Source organism: Ochotona princeps, chromosome 23, assembly GCF_030435755.1.
Source record: "Ochotona princeps isolate mOchPri1 chromosome 23, mOchPri1.hap1, whole genome shotgun sequence".
NCBI classification, from domain to species: Eukaryota; Metazoa; Chordata; class Mammalia; order Lagomorpha; family Ochotonidae; genus Ochotona; species Ochotona princeps.
In genome coordinates, this window is record NC_080854.1 from 7,974,537 (window position 1) to 7,985,468 (window position 10,932).

The 10,932-nt window shown below is 42.3% G+C and overlaps 1 long non-coding RNA gene across 1 annotated transcript; it reads right to left on the bottom strand.

Moving 5' to 3' along the window:
• Positions 1–6,390: 6,390 nt before the first annotated feature.
• Positions 6,391–8,966, bottom strand: LOC131483092 (uncharacterized). The gene is made up of 3 exons (XR_009247507.1): positions 8,842–8,966; positions 8,036–8,182; positions 6,391–6,494 (listed from the first exon to the last, which is right to left on the bottom strand). It is a non-coding gene; the product is annotated as an uncharacterized LOC131483092 (long non-coding RNA).
• Between the last annotated feature and the right edge of the window lie 1,966 nt (positions 8,967–10,932).

Here is a 10,932-nt window from a genome sequence, read left to right on the forward strand (position 1 = left end):
CATCCTGAGCCATCTTCCAGATGGTTCTTACTCTCTCAAAATAGCTTACTCACCTTTCACTTACCAAGGGCCTTCTTGGTAGCTCATGGTTGCTGCACCTGCAGGGGCACGAGTCATTTCAGGATCAGGTTCCAACACAGACCACAGTCGGACTATTGCAATGGTCCCTGGGTCAGCTGTCCACCTATGGTCCAGTTCACCAGAGCCAGTGAGGAGTGGGAGGTAAAATGGTGTGGTCAAAGTACTGCTAATCAGAAAGGGCGAGGACCTGGGCAGGCTCTGATGACTGCCTCTGCTTATAAATTATGACAACAGCCAGTTCTTCTTCAGAACCATCACCTGTGATCTGAAGCTGTAGCTTGAAGGCATGTCTTCCTATTTTATTCATTCAATCACTAATTTTTTTTTCTGACCTGTCTCCTATCACAGATTTGAGGTGACTTACAAATCTATATACCAATTGCAAGGATCAAATAGTTGAGAATATGTAAGCAAGTGAGGGAAAGGAATAACATAATGCAAATCCAGAGGGCAAAACTAGCACCACATAGTATGTAACACTGAGCGCTGGTAAACTGTTTCAGGTGAGTGCTATGGTCTGAGGGTTGGTGCCCCTCCAAAGGTCCTGTGGTGGCACTTGGTGCCCAGTATCTAAAAGTAGGTCTTGTGAAAAGTGATTAGGTCAACAGAGTAGCTCCCCCATGAAAGGGATCAGAGCCATGGAGACAGAACCTTCATCTAGTAAGTTAAGTCCCCGCTGCAGTGCTGACATCTTATACGGATGCCCAGTTCATGTCCCAGTGATTCCACTTGCTATCCAGCTCCCTGCTTAGGGCTGGGAAAGCAGTATCCACATGGGAAATCCAGAAGGAGCCCCTAGCTCCTGGCTTCAAATCGACTCAGCTCTGGCCATTGCAGCCATTTGGGCAGTGAGGCAGTGGTAGGTCTCTCATTCTCTTTTGTAACTCTTTCAAATACAATTTGAAGAAAGGGATTAGTGCCCTCACTAAGCGGCCCAATGGAGCTTTTGTGTCCATCCAGTCTGCCCCACAAGGATGCAACCAGAAGGCATCATCTGATGCCTCGTCCACTGGCTTCCTAACCTCGGGGTTTACAGCCTCTAGGTGTCTGAGCACTACTTTTCTGCCATTTCTAACTGGCCCAGTGTAAGTAATAAGGCTCTTTGTTACAGCAGCAGAAGTGAGCTTGGATGACTTGTCTTGAATTTGTCTCTAACTTCAAGACCTTCCAAATTTTGCAGCAAGTGTGCATGTGCCAGGGAGACATCCTGATAGCAAGGTCATTTCCAGCCCATCAGTTTCCCAGCTACACCTGCAGAGGACCTCTATTCAGACAAGGACACAACGTCTTGTTTTTTTGTGTTAAGGCAGGGGTCACTTTGATGGCAATGGAGACGCTAGCGTATGTTGCATGTATCTTCTGGTCTTGATTTTTGTAACGGGGGCTGAGACTTCACAGAGGGAGCTAGAAAATAAATCATGAAAAAGACAACATATCAGCTTGCTAAAAGCAACTTCCAATGCAAATTCACTCCATGGAAGCCTTAGCCCCCAGTCCCCTCCAAAACTGGAGATGGAGTTTGAAATCTGATGGTACATTTCTCATTTCTTTTTTGATGGCACATTGTAAGACAAGAAGTACCCAGGAAAGCTGGCTCAGTGATTTTTTTCACTCTCCAGCTTTTTGCCTGTAGCATTTCCGATATTCTCAGATCTTCTAAGGTTCTTTATTTACTATTTTTTCCTTCTCTTTTGATGACAGAGCAGCAGAAAGTCCTAGAAGGCTTGGCTGTGGTGAATGATAATGTGGGAGCTCCACCCTGGAGGACCAGGCAGGCAGAGCTGGTTGAGAGCTCTGGAGAAGGCAAGTAGGATGGTCCCTCTCCCACTGCGACAGTCAGAGAGTTGTTGTGTTTAAAAAGACAGCTGTCGTTTAATATTCATGGAGCATCCACCATGCTCTAAGTGCTGTGTGAAGCGTATACGTGATGTGACATTTGAAAAGGCAAGTCTCGTTTGTGTCAGAGCTGCTCACTGCTGAGACTTGATTTGATGACTGTACAGAAAGGGATAGAAGGGATTCTTGGTGCCTCAACTTTGGCTCACTGAGAAAAATGCTAGATGGTGTGCCAAGATGGTGATCTTGAAAAACCATTTACAATATTCAATTAACAATAATTAAGGCACTCAGCGGGAAGCTCCTCACTGACTTGCTAAACAGCAAAAATTGGTACTTGGCATTCCCAGTGGACAGGAGAGAAGATAATGAGTACCCCAAATGTAAAGACAATCGAAATGAAACCAATTACGGCCAAATTACATTACGCAAATAGAAGCACAAGTTGGATCAGGAATATTTAAGTTTTTAACAAGAAATATTAAAAAGAGATATAATAACATTTTAGCCATTAATTGATCATCTAATCTGGTTTAGTTCTGGGAAGGGAGTTGGTTTATAAACCTTTAAGTTATCCATATGTTGATAAGGGACCACAGTCTGTTATAACAACTTCATATTTTTAGGAGCTAGGAAAGGCTAATTTTCTGTTAATATGGTTAATAATGAACCATAATTGATTCTATTACCAATAGTCATATTAAAAAAGACAGCCAGTCATTTAGTCCATCTTTTCACAATCACATACTCGCAAAGTATTAATGCAAATCTGATTTACTATTTTCAACTTTCATGATGTTAAACTATCCTCCACCAACTCGTTTTCCAGAGCATTAAAAAAGATTTCTAAAAACCTCTTCATAGTGTTTCTTCTTTATTATTCCATTCTTTATTTCTCCATTTTCTCCTCATCTCTAAGTTTGAAATTATACAATCAACTCTAGCCTAATCATGATCCGTCCCCCCTACCCTCCCGCCCAATAGCAAATTAGGTTGTAAGTCAAGGGTTGGCTGGATATACTTGGTATGCAGTAAACCTAAGGCATAGAAGACTTGCTAGATTTCACTTAATCCATTCTCCCTATTAGTATGTGAATATATACATGTTCCTATTTCAAATTCAATAATATTTAAGTCTAAAGGCTTAACTCACACTGGTCTCTGGAAAGAGAAAAAAACCACAATGCACTCATCACTATTCATGCAAGCATCAATAAAAGTGCTCTATCAAATTCTCTTGGTCTATTTTTCTGTATGTTCAAATCTCTGATCATACCTTTAAATCTTTGCTTTATAAAACTTTATAAATACAGTTTAATAATAACTCCTCATATTCATTATAAGAAAGATTGGCTCCATCAATCTTTTCTTATGGAAGCAACTCTGGAGAGGCACGCATTATGCCTAATACACAGCTGTAAACATATATGTGCAAGTTTTCATATGTGTAGACACGTGTGTGTATGCACTCAGAGAGGAGAGCCCTTCAGAAAGTTCATGGAAGGGGCAGGCATTGGGCCTACAGCTGTAACGCTGATTGTGAAACCTGTATCTCCAATTGAAATACATAGGTTTGAGTGCTGGCTCTACTCCCAGTTCTAGCTTCCTGCTACCGTACACACTGGAAACAGCAGGTGATAGCTCCAGTGATTAGGTTCCGGCCACACAGGTGGGAAATCCAGCTTGGGTTCTGGGCTTCAGCCCTGCTCAGTCCCAGCCCACTTACAGCCACTGTGGACATTTAGCAAGTAAACCACAGGATGGGAGTGCTCTCTATGTCTGTTCATCTCACTGCCTCTCAAAGAAAACAAATAATAGCAGTAAAAAGAGTTTCTGAAAAAAAACTTTTGGAAAATACATATTATGAAGTAAAAAAAGCTATGCAAGGATTTCAATGCTTTGTGCCAAATTAAACTTTTCATTCCATTTCCATGAAATATGTTTCTACCAAAATATGACTACATTTTAATTTTTAAATGTTTTAATTCTTTTAAAAATCATTTTTATCATTTTATGATTCAGTTCCATAGGCCCTGGGATTTCCCTTACCCCCTTCCCAAGTTCCCTCTCCCCCTGCCACTGAGTTCCCCTACATTATGACTATAGCATAGTTCTTCATACACAGTCATATGTCCATCATCATGGGCATGGACAATGGCAGAGAGTCCAGCATCCTATTGTCAAGATGTAGTTAACAGTTTCATTGGGAGCCCATCTTTGTTCTGGAAGTAGAGATGCATACTGCACTGTATCCTCAGAACTGGATATGATAGTCTCCATTACACAGTTACCATACATCCTCTTACACAAGAAGCCACAAAACAAAATCAATAGGATGAAAAAAAAAAAGTTGAAAACACCATGAAGTGAACTAACATGCTACTGCATGACTGATGTGTCACTGAAGAAATGAAAAAGAAAATCAAGCACCTTCTTGAAGAAAATGATACTACTGTATGATCTAGGAGTCAATGGAGAATTTAATGAGAAAGAAAATGTTTTGAAGAGATGAAATTAAAAAAAAAATCAAAATCCATGAGCTATAGTTTCCACTGATCTTTGTTGGTGAATTGTGTCTCCTGTAGGCAACAAATAGATGGGTTTTGTTTTTTTAAATCCAGTCTAATAATCTATGATTTTTGATGGATAACTTCAAGCCTTTTAAACTCAGAGTTAATATCAATGGGTGGTAATTTGGTCCTGTCATTTTAGCAATGGGCTGTTCATTGATTTAGTCTTCTGCTATTTTACTGGGATGTTCTTCACATTTGCCTTTGGTTTTGGTGGGTGCTATTTCTTTTCTCTGTCAAGTAACAGAAAATTAAACCTGCTTTGTAGGGCAGGTTTGGAAGAGGCATGTTCTTTTAATTTTTCTTTACTGTGGAAGAATTTTGTTTCATTTTCAAAGACAAAGGAAAACTTTATTGGGTACATTATCCTGGGTCAACATTTTTTTTTTCTTTTAGAATCTGGAATATGTTATTCTATTCCCTTCTGGCCTGTAGAGTTTCCTGTAAGAGATCAACTGTGAATTTAATTGGCATTTATTTATATGTCAGTTGATTTTTTTTCATGTGCGCATCTAAGGATCTTTTCCTTATGTTCGATTGAAGAGACCTTGATTATCATGTGAATGACTGCATTTTTGTCTGCATACATTTTGGCTGCATACTAGTACTGGTATCGTCTATCTAATTTAATGAATCCTTTTGTTTAAGATGTAGGCTCTTTCCTTTTACTTGTCCCTGCATCTTTACATACTCATCTGATTGCTCTCTTGAGTTGAGTTTCTGCATGTCCCATATTGAACTCTTATTTATGTGTATGTGTGTGCATGTATGTATTTGTAAATAATTTGCCCTCAAGGAAGATGGCATCATTTTTCATTGACATGGGCAAGATAGAAAAGTGCCACTCACTCAGGACAACTTGATTCTTTTCCTTTTCTGATAGGTGAAAATAAATCCAGGACCCAGAACAGTAGCCTAATAGATAAAGTCCTCACTTTGCATGTGCCAGAATCCCATAGGGGCACTTGTTTGTATCCTAGCTGCTTCATTTCTCTGCTTCATTTCTCATTCATCTCCCTGCGTGTGGCCTGGGAAAGCAGCTGAGGATGGTCCAAAGCCTTGGGACCCTGCACCCACATTGGAGACCCAGAAGAAACTCCTGGCTCCTGGCTTCAGATCGAGCTCAGCTCTGGCCAGTGTGACCACTTAAGGAGTGAACCAGCAGATGGAAGATTTTCTTCTCTCTTTCCTTCTCTCTGTAAATCTGACTTTTCAATAAAACTAAATAAAATCTTTAAAATAATAAAAAAAGATCTAACTGCCATGCATGTTCTTGGACTACCAGTATGATTGAAAATGCTTTGAAAATGATTTGTTTGTGGAAAACCCATCTGCTGGTTCACTACCCAAATGTTCACAGTGACTGGGGCTGAACCTAGGAGACTGGATGGGTCTCCTAAATGACTGGCAAGGGTCCAAGCACTTGGGCCATCTTCCACTGCTTTCTCAGGCCTATTAACAGGGAAATACCAAGTGGAATAGCCAGGACTCAAACTGGCACTCTAATATGGGATGTCAATGTTAAATGTGGTGGCTTGGCCTGCAGTGCCACAATCCTGGTCCCAGTATTGCAAAAGCTTTGTCCCAGCCTGGTTTTGTCCTTTAAATTTGTTCACATTATTTTTTTCTGACCACTTTTGCATGCTTGTCTGTTAGAAAAAAATAAATTTTAGAATAAGTTTAGAATCAGTTTTGACAAATTTCATACCAGTAAGACCTTTTGAGAGATTGCTGAGGGTTTTTTTTTTTTTCAAATTTTTAAAAAGTGTTGAAATGGCTGTAATTTTCAGTTTGGACTCTGGACAGTGGAATTTCTCTCCAGTTCTTTCATTAAGGCAAAAGCACTATGTTAGCCATTGTGGGGGTGCTATCTTCAAGCTTATGAAATTAAAAACACAGCTTACAGATGAGCGTCAAGAGAGCTTAAGAGCTGTGGGGATCAGGGTTTGGTGGGCGAGTGGGACTTGTGGGCAGATGTTTGTTGGTCAGCCAGTTAGCTTGCTTCAGCTACACATATGGTTCAACACAGAGGTTAGGAGAATGAGACACTTTCAATTACGCTCTGTGTTTCCTCCAGGGCACATATCATATCTATTGGGATTGGAAATGCCCGCTGATTCCAGCCCCTTCACTCAAATAAAAGCACTGATCTGAGTGAACATCGTTTACTGAGTAGAGTGTCTACAATTTCCATCAAAATCATAGCTTGCCAAGGTGTAAGCTGACCACATCTTTTATAGGCATGTGGATCCGCCAGCTGGCAAGCCCTGGCCACTGCTCTCCCCAGGCAAACCGCCAGCAACACGGCACTCCAAGCAAGATTCATTCCCACTGCTACATTTATTTCACTTTATTTTCTGAGGTGTGAGTCACATCCTGTTAATTGGGACCTTTTGCAAAGTCTTTAGGGCATTTTGAAGTGCCCATTCTCCCATCAATTTCTGGTGAAAATATATAGTCTTGTCACATGTATTTTCAGCAAGAAGTCTGTGAAAAGCCTGAAGTTGGTCTTCCCCCTCCCCCTTTACCTAATTCAACGTAGCAGAAATGAGACAGGGAGCTGTCAGTCATCACTAAAGATGACAATTTTCACTGCTTGACGCTCTGAAACATGAAATTCCAGCTAGTGGATGGCAGCCCTCGGCTCAGCCCATCCCCCAGACACATTGAGAAGTGTTAACCAGCAGAGTTCAGGGCCCTTGGCGTAGGCATGATAATTTAGGGAAATAGTTAGCTCATCAGCATTGGCTGGGCGCCCTGTTTTCATATTATCCAGACAGAAGTCACTGAACCACAACTTGGCTGCTTGGAAACAGGCACTAAAAGGGAGGGGTGGGGAGGTATGGGTAGTTAGCCAGTTACCCGTGTTCAATGGTGAAGTGTACTTTACACTCCAGGATAAACTGATACATGTTAAATTATGCCTGAAGAAATGTCTGGAACAGCCCTCAGGAGACCAGTGGCCTGCCCTCTGCTCTTACTCAGCCACGGCCTCAAACCAGACCCACACACCCTCTGAACACCAAGCTCTTTCGTTTTGGAGGACTTGATTGAAGGGGCATCTTAATAATGACTACGCTCAGGCATACGCCACTTTTATTTATTTAAAGATGTATTTATTTATTTGAACTGCAGAGTTACAGAGGGAAGTAGAGACAGACAGATAGTTTCCATCCACTGCTTCACTTCCTAAATGATTGCAACAGATCAGCCCTGGTCCAAGCCAGGAGACTGGAACTCCACCCAAGACTCCCACCTTGGGGGCTGGGGCCTAAGCACTTGGGCCATCTTCCACCAACTTCCCAGGCCTTAGGGGGAGCTGAGTTGGAAGCGGAGTCCCTGGGACTTAGGTGCTCACTTACGGGAAGCTGGCGTTTCAGACTTAACACACTGTGTCGTAATGCCAGCCGCTGTGCTACTCTTAGCGGCCCCTTCTTCACTGTTAGCACTTCCTGTCTAAGGCAACCATCTTGGTTCAGCAGAGCATGCTCTGTGTCCCATCTGAGGAGGCTGACATTGTCAAAAAGCACAAAAGTCAGGGTTCACACCTGCAGCAAGGTGGGGTTTGGTAACGGCTCTAAGCCTTCCCAGCTCCTTTGTTCTAAGACTCCCACTGCATGCTTTCCACTCGGAGCCTGCAAGCTGAGTTTCATGACGGAATTGGCACTTGATGAAATCCTGAATAACTGGTGGGACTTTTAAAAAAAAAGGACATGAAATGGAAGAATGGCTGGGAAGAGAGAACAGAATAAACATATTTGCTGACATACGAAGTTCAGACAATGTTAAAAGAAGTCTTGAATCAAAAGCCCTAGAGATAGCACATGTAATTTATTTGCAATCTGGGTGAGGTTATTCATTTATTCCAAAACTTCTATGAAACACCCACTGAGTATAACACACCATTTTTGGTGATATAAGATACCCACAGATGCCTGGACATTGTCTCGTAGGTTTAAATGAGATGTTTTAAATAATAAAAGAAACATATGCGCATTCTGTATCAAATATGGAAGCCACAGAAAAGGACAAAGAACTAAATTAAAAATCATCTACCTTGTTTAAATTTATAGACTTTCAAGGCAGTGTCTCATCTAGCACAGAGAATCAAAGATGTAAATTCAACTGAATACAGAAGCAATCACTGATTGGCTCAAAGCAATATTCAAAATGATCCTGTCAGTGAAAAGGCATAGAAAAAGCATTCTAAACACCTGTTTCCATGTGCTTGCAATTGGGTTCTTTGGGGAATGGGGAATTTTCAGCAGCCTCCATTAAGAGGCAATGAGCTTAGCATATTTATTATTGTGATCAAGAATATTTCAGGGGACCAAAGAAAAATACTCACACCCACCTGTTAAACTCAAAGAGGAAGCAACTCCATAAGCATGAGCAGGAATTGGGGTTGGGGGATGTCGTCAGGATTTTCTGCTTGATATTCTTCATCCTTAAGAAACCTGAGCTATCTGGGGCTGGCACGGTGGTATAGCAAGCTAATCCTCTGCCCTGTGGCACCAATATCCCCAAAGGGCACTGTTTCATGAAAGGGGTTCATGTCCTGATGGTTTCACACCCAGTATAGATCTTTACTTATGGCCTAGGATGTCAGTGGAGGGTGGCCCAGATCCTTGGGCCTCTGCACCCATGTGGGAGACCCAAACGAAGCTCCTGGCTCCCAGCTTTAGATCAGCTTAGCTCTAGCCAATGCAGCTGTTCGGCGAGTGAACCAGTGGATGAAAGACCTTCTCTCTTTATTTTCTTCTCAATCTGTAAAATCTTACTTAAAGCAAAAAAAAAAAAAATGCTTTAAAAGGAAGAAAAAGCAAGCAAGCATTTTGGGCTCTCCACTTTGCAGTAAAAGCAAAACTTTCAGTTCCAACAACAAGACCGTTTTGAGGCAACTAGGGCAAGGCAAAAGCAGCCCCCACCTGGTCCTGACCTGGGGTGGCTGGTGCTACCCCCCATGGGTAGATGGCTACAGTCACAGGACTGAGGTGGGACTGCCGAGTGGGAAAGCCTGCCTTTGCTCCTGTTGCAAGCTGTCCAGTTGGGAGCCTCCTCTTCCTGATAATAATAATAGCAGCATGCATTCATTGAGTGGTTACTGTATTCCAGACGCTGTGCATTTCATGTGCAAAATCTCATTGATTCCTTGCAAACCCCTCCATGAGTTAAGTAATATCAAGATCCCCATTTTGTATAATGTAACACCCCTGGGGCACTCTTTAAAAGGGGTTGCTCTTTCTAATGACCCTGAGACCATAGGTGTAAACTGTTATGATCCAGGCAAGCTGGAATCTAGAGTCTCGCTACATGAGTGGCACGCAGGTGCAGGGTGCCAGCTTGACCAAACTAGGTCGTGGCTAAGTCAAAATACTTTTTTTTCAATGGCCATTTTATTTACTTATTTATTTTTATTTATTTATTTTTAGTATTTATTTTTTACAATCTGTACATGGTTAATTAGGGCACAAAGGTTCAAGGGTTACAGGAAAGTGGGTAAGACTATTATTTCCACATTCTTTTTTTTTCTGTATCTGGGGTGAAAGGGGAGATAAAGGGAGAAGCCCCACCCAGCCTCCCACCCATCCCAGATCCCCAGTGTGGGGCGTGCTCTGAGGGTCTTGCTCAAGTGGTTTTGATAGTTCAACAGTTATGAATTGCTGCCAATCTGCCATTCCAAGCACGATGAAGTCGTTGCAGAATCCACTGATTGACAGTCCACCCTAGAGTCTCCATTTGCCCAGGTTTTCACTGCCAACACATGGCTGGGGTAGTTGATTGATTTGTTCTGTCCTCTGTTGTGGTGCCAGGTATCCTCAGAGGGTTCCGATGGACTGCCATATCCTCTATGAGCACCTGATTGTGCTCTCCACTGCTCCATCTGAGCCTCTAAGGAGGCTTGGCTCTGACACTTGCACTCCATGGCAGACCATGGAACCTGCACTTCCCTTCATGGTTGGGGCAGTTCATTTGGGGAGCTCCCCAAAGAAACTTTGTCTGAAGTGATCCCAGACCTGATTCTTGTGTGTGCTTGTAAGTACAGTATTGGTATACAACATTTCCTACTAAACAGCTTTTCCTCTTTGCCCCAGGCCCTTGTGAGTGTCCATGTTTTCATCTGTGAAATGGGGGTAATGAAGTCTATATGTCATGCAGTTATGTAAAGATTAAATGGGGCAAATTCCCTAATGAGGAGGGGGTTCCTGGGTGAGTCGCAGCTCCTTTCCTGTAGCTCCCCTCTGTAACCCCAGCCCGTTTCCCTGCTTTGCTGACCCTTGGTCACCTCACCCAAACAAGGATGACGATTGAAGAAACGGAAAATTTCCCCTTCAACTCTGATGCTCTTGCTTCTCTGGTTCCTCTGGAGTTCCTGTTAAGTTTATATTGTAGCCTAAGGCATGCCTCTCTCTGCTTTTATTTTCAGTTTTTCTTAAAGATAGAC